At 36.4% G+C, this 5,612-nt stretch overlaps 1 protein-coding gene across 2 annotated transcripts in view; it reads left to right on the top strand.

Annotated features, from left to right (window-relative positions):
* LOC133616415 (glypican-5-like) overlaps positions 1-5,612 on the top strand; it is a 129,319-nt gene that overhangs the window by 145 nt on the left and 123,562 nt on the right. The gene's annotated exons all lie outside the window — the stretch shown is intronic.

Raw genomic sequence — 5,612 nt, 5'->3', positions numbered from 1 at the left:
GTAACGTAGACACCAGGGTGTCAAACTTGTTTTCATTCATCATCATCATCATCATCATTTCTTTTTATTCCTTTTATGAAAATGCATATATACAAGCCATATACAGTTGACACTTTCATTGTTTTTTTGTTTCTTATACATTTCCATGATCAGAAAGGAGCAGAAGGAAGTACTATTCTTATATTTATCTGGCCCATTTTAACACAAATTGTTTAGATGACTTTATCACTGTTCCCTCCACCAACACCCGAACTCCAACATACTTTTAATTTTCGTTTAAGCATTTTCAAAATGACACGTTCAAAGATATTCTTGCAACTTTTTAAGTCTTTGTCGAGAGAATTCCATGCTTTCACACCAGCAACAGATAAGCACATTTGCTTCAAATTTGTTCGCACTCTTGGATATTTAAAGTCATACGGCCTTCTGTGATTCTCATCTTCCGACGTGAATCAATCATCAATCAATGTTTATTTATATAGCCTTAAATCACAAGTGTCTCAAAGGGCTGCACAAGCCACAACGACATCCTCGGTACAGAGCCCACATAAGGGCAAGGAAAACTCACCCCAGTGGGACGTCGATGTGAATGACTATGTCCTCTGTGTATTTAATTTATATTCTCATGACATATTATCTGTATGTAATATTGGCTGCATTTCTGATAGTTGTTTGTGTGCCGTTATAGACCACTGCAAACATTACCCAGCTTGCAAAGTCTGGAATAAATCCATTAAAAGAAGACAGCCTGCCGTTTTTCCTTTAACTTTGACACAGACATCTATACCTTTGACCACTTAAAGCCAGTAATTTCCAGGAGTTATCTCACTCTCTGAGAACCCTCTGTTTTACTAATGTTTTCCAGTGTTGTAAAAATGTGTAGAATAAATATTATATTTTAGCATTTTTGTCAACAAAGATTTGCATCAGCCTGCGACACAAAGCCATTGTGATAGGCTAATATAGTTAATATAGACATATCATGTGTTGCCTTCATTACAACACTTATATAAGGCTTTTCATTTTTTGCGGCTCCAGACAGATTTCTATTTTGTATTTTTGGTCGAATATGGCTCTTTCAACATTGAACACAAATAACTTTTGTAAGTCCTTTGGAAGAACTTTATTTCTAACTTTGAACATCACTAATAGAGTATGCAATTCTACAATGTCTTTTAGTTTTAATAATCCTGACCTAATGAAGAGTGGATTTGTGTAGTCTATATATCCTACTGTAAAAATGATACGAATTGCTCTTTTCTGTGAAAGAAATAAAGGTATTATGTTGCTGTGATATGTATTCCCCCATATTTCTGCACAATAATTGAAATAAGGTAGAATAATTGAGCAATATAACATTCTCATTGTATTATACGGGAAACTGTATTTAACCTTGTTCAAAATAAATAAACTTTTACATAGCTTATTTTTCACATGCAATAAATATATGAGCTTTCCTGTCAACTTTTCATCTAAGATGACCCCAAGAAATCTGATTTCAGACACCTTCTCAATTTTCACATTGTTTATGGAGAAACTAACTTCTATCTTTCTTTTATTACTGAATACCATAAATTTAGTCTTTTCCAAGTTTAAAGATAATTTATTTACATCAAACCACAATTTTAGTTTAACCATTTCCTCTTCAATATTATCGGCTAAGATTTTCAAGTCATCTCCTGAACAGTATAAATTTGTATCGTCTGCGAATAATAAGTACTGTAAAATTTTCGAAACCTCACAAATATCATTTATATATAAAATAAAAAGTTTGGGTCCTAAAATCGAACCTTGTGGAAGTCCACATTCAATATTCATACATTCTGATCTATAACCATCAATCTCAACATATTGCTCTCGTTGTTGTAAATAGCTGGTTAACCAGTCCAGTGCAACTCCTCTAACTCCATAAGTATATAATTTAGAAATGAGAATTTGATGATCTATAGTGTCGAATGCCTTCTTTAAATCAATGAACACTCCTATTGTGTATTTATTTTTGATCAATTGCAGTTGTAATATCTTCAATAATGTTCATGATGGCCAAGCTCGTAGACCTATTTGATCGAAATCCATACTGACTTTCATTTAATAATTTATGTTTTTCAATAAAGGGGCCACATCGCAGTAATGGCTGCCTTCAGAGGGCCACTTTTTTTTTCATTAATTAAAATCCATCCATCCATCCATCCATTTTCTACCGCTTGTCCCTTTTGGGGTCGCGGGGGTGCTGGAGCCTATCTCAGCTACATTCGGGCGGAAGGTGGGGTACACCCCGGACAAGGCGCCAACTCATTGCAGGGCCAACACAGATAGACAGACAACATTCACACTCACATTCACACACTAGGGACTATTTAGTGTTGCCAATACATCCATCCAAATCATGCATGCGGGCAATAACCTGTGGTTAATCATCAAACAAAAAATAATAATAATTTGACAGCATTGATATAAATGTGTACCAGTAATGACCTCATATTATTACATTATTGCCTATGCACTTGAATATTAGATTTTTTTCATATACGAACTAATGGATACATCTTACATAAAGGTGACAAGCAAATATTCTACTGTTTATTTTTATCTTTATTTACCTATTTTTGTAATACACCATATAATAATGTAATATTTGGCATGATTAGATAATAACGTTTAAAAGATGAATTTTTTCCTGTCAAAATCGAAAAAATTATTTGCATTTAGAAACAAAAATGAAGTATTTTATTAACACACACTTTTCCCAGGCTTTCGCGGGCCACATACAATGATGCGGCAGGCAAGATCTGGCCCCCGGGCCTTGAGTTTGATACCTGTGGTATACACCTTTAAAGTCTTGGTTGCAACATGCCATGTAATTAGAGAAGAAGAGTACTTGTAAATAGAGGACAATTATTATACAATTTAACATAAAACAAAACAAAACGCAAGCAAAATATTTTAATTTTTTTAACTTGGGACTTCCCGCAGACCGGATTTTGGACGCTGGCGGGCCGGGCCGGATGCGGCCTGCGGGCCGTAGTTTGGGGACCCCTGACCTAATGCTTCTCAATAATTTTCTGATAAACCCCCCTATAAGTACACCTCTGCCCAACACTATCCTTATTAACATTAATGAAAACAAAAACAGACAAAAAAAAATATAGACCAACTTACAACAAAAAGTTTGAAACAGAAGAAAATATTTAAAATGCATCAATTTGCCTAAAATTAAAAACCCATATTTAAGCTATATCTTTTTTTATTTTTTACCAACTTGAACCATTTGATACCAAAAAATAAAATTGAATAAACTCATTAAATGATAATAAATTCAAATTGATCAGCATTGTTAACTTTTTTATAAATAAAAATGAGCATGTCAGGATTAATAGCAAAAATGAGCATGTTTTGCAGTGCACTGTTATTTGAATTTGAAGCAGGATTGGAAGCATGACACTGATAAAGCATGTTACCTATTTTAAGGAATAAAATAACCCCCCATGCACTTTTTTACTCATTAATTCTAATTAGCTTTTTTTTTTTTTCTTTTTTTTTTTTTTGGGGGGGGGGGGGGGGGGGGGGGTTGAGTTTTTCTGTTTGGTCTTTTCTGTCTTTTGTTTTGTCTTTGTACCGTTTTTTATGCCTGTCTCATTGCCAACTGCCAAGGACGTGTATTTGTATTTGCGATATGGCGTAGTGGGTAGAGCGGCTGTGCCGGAAACCTGAGGGTTGCAGGTTCGCTCCCCGCCTCTTGACATCCAAATCGCTGCCATTGTGTCCTTGGGCAGGACACTTCACCCTTGCCCCCGGTGCCGCTCACACTGGGGAATGAATGATGAATGAATGATAGGTGGTGGTCGTAGGCGCAAACTGGCAGCCTCGCTTCCGTCAGTCTACCCTGTGCAGCTGTGGCTACAAATGCAGCTTACCACCACCAGGTGGGAATGAATGATGGGTTCCCACTTCTCTGTGAGCGCTTTGAGTATCTAATAATAGCAAAGCGTGATATAAAATCTAATCTATTATTTATATTGTACCGCTTTTTGTTTGTTTGTCTAATTAAAAAATGTAGTAGCATCAGGCAAGCAGTGCTGGACTGAAAGTGTATGGGGAGACACACATATAACTGAATTTTGCACATTCATGTACAAATTTAATTATATTTTCTTCACTTAAAACAGAAACACATTTCTTAAAATATTATTCTGCTTTGTTGATGAATCCTGTAATTTAATGCCATGTTTCATTACATAATTTAATTTAAAAGTGGGCCTGGTTTTTTTTTTCAATCAGGACAGTGCACACAAATGAACAATCTGCTTTACAGACTGTAAATGAGACAGATTATAGCATAGTTGTTAATTCTGATAAAATGTTTTTACATTGCAGGACAAGCATGTAGCAAATACAACTAAGAGGTTAGGTTAGGTTAGTTCATTTATACAAAACCCAAAACCAGTGAAGTGTTGTGTAAATCGTGAATAAAAACAGAATACAATGATTTGCAATTCCTTTTCAACTTATATTCAATTGAATATACTGCAAAGACAAGATATTTAATGTTCGAACAGAGAAACATATTTGAGACAAGCACAAATAATCATTAACTTAAAATTCAATGGCAGCAACACATTGTCGCAGAGGGGTATTTTTACCACTGTGTTACATGGTCATTCCTTTTAACAACACTCAGTAAATGTTTGGGAACTGAGGAGACCAATTTTTGTAGCTTTTTAGGTGGAATTCTTTCCCATTCTTGCTTGATGTACAGCCTAAGTTGTTCAACAGTCCGTTGTCGTATTTTACGCTTCATAATGCGCCACACATGTTCAATGGGAGACAGGTCTGGACTACTGGCAGGCCAGTCTAGTACCCGCACTCTTTTACTACAAAGCCACGCTATTGTAACATGTGCAAAATGTGGCTTGGCATTGTCTTGCTGAAATAAGCAGGGGCGTCCATGAAAAAGACGTTGCTGGGATGGCAATTTTTTTGTTGCTCCAAAACCTGTATGTACCTTTCAGCATTAATGGTGCCTTCACAGATGTGTAAGTTACCCATGCCTTGGGCACTAATACACCCCCATACCATCACAGATGCTGGCTTTTGAATTTTGCGCCCATAACAATCAGGATGGTTCTTTTCCTCTTTGGTCTGGAGGACACGACGTCCACAGTTTCCAAAAACAATTTGAAATGTGGACTCGTCAGACCACAGAACACTTTTCCACTTTGCATCAGTCCATTTTAGATGAGCTCGGGCCCAGCAAAGTCGGCGGTGTTTCTGGGTGTTGTTGATAAATGGCTTTGGCTTTGCATAGTAGAGTTTTAACTTGCACTTACAGATGTAGCTACGAACTGTAGTTACTGACAGTGGTTTTCTGAAGTGTTCCTGAGCCCATCTGGTGATATATTTTACACACTGATGTCGGTTTTTGATGCAGTACTGCCTGAGGGATCGAAGGTCACGGGCATTCAATGTTGGTTTTCAGCCTTGCCGCTTACGTGAAGTGATTTATCCAGATTCTCTCAAACTTTTGATGATATTACGGACCGTAGATGGTGAAATTCCTAAATTCCTTGCAACAGCTCGTTGAGAAATGTTGTTCTTAAACTGTTCGACAATTT

Source organism: Nerophis lumbriciformis, linkage group LG14 (genome assembly GCF_033978685.3).
Source record: "Nerophis lumbriciformis linkage group LG14, RoL_Nlum_v2.1, whole genome shotgun sequence".
NCBI lineage: Eukaryota > Metazoa > Chordata > Actinopteri > Syngnathiformes > Syngnathidae > Nerophis > Nerophis lumbriciformis.
The sequence above is the reverse complement of the archived record's forward strand: the minus strand, read 5'-3'. Positions and strand labels throughout refer to the sequence as shown.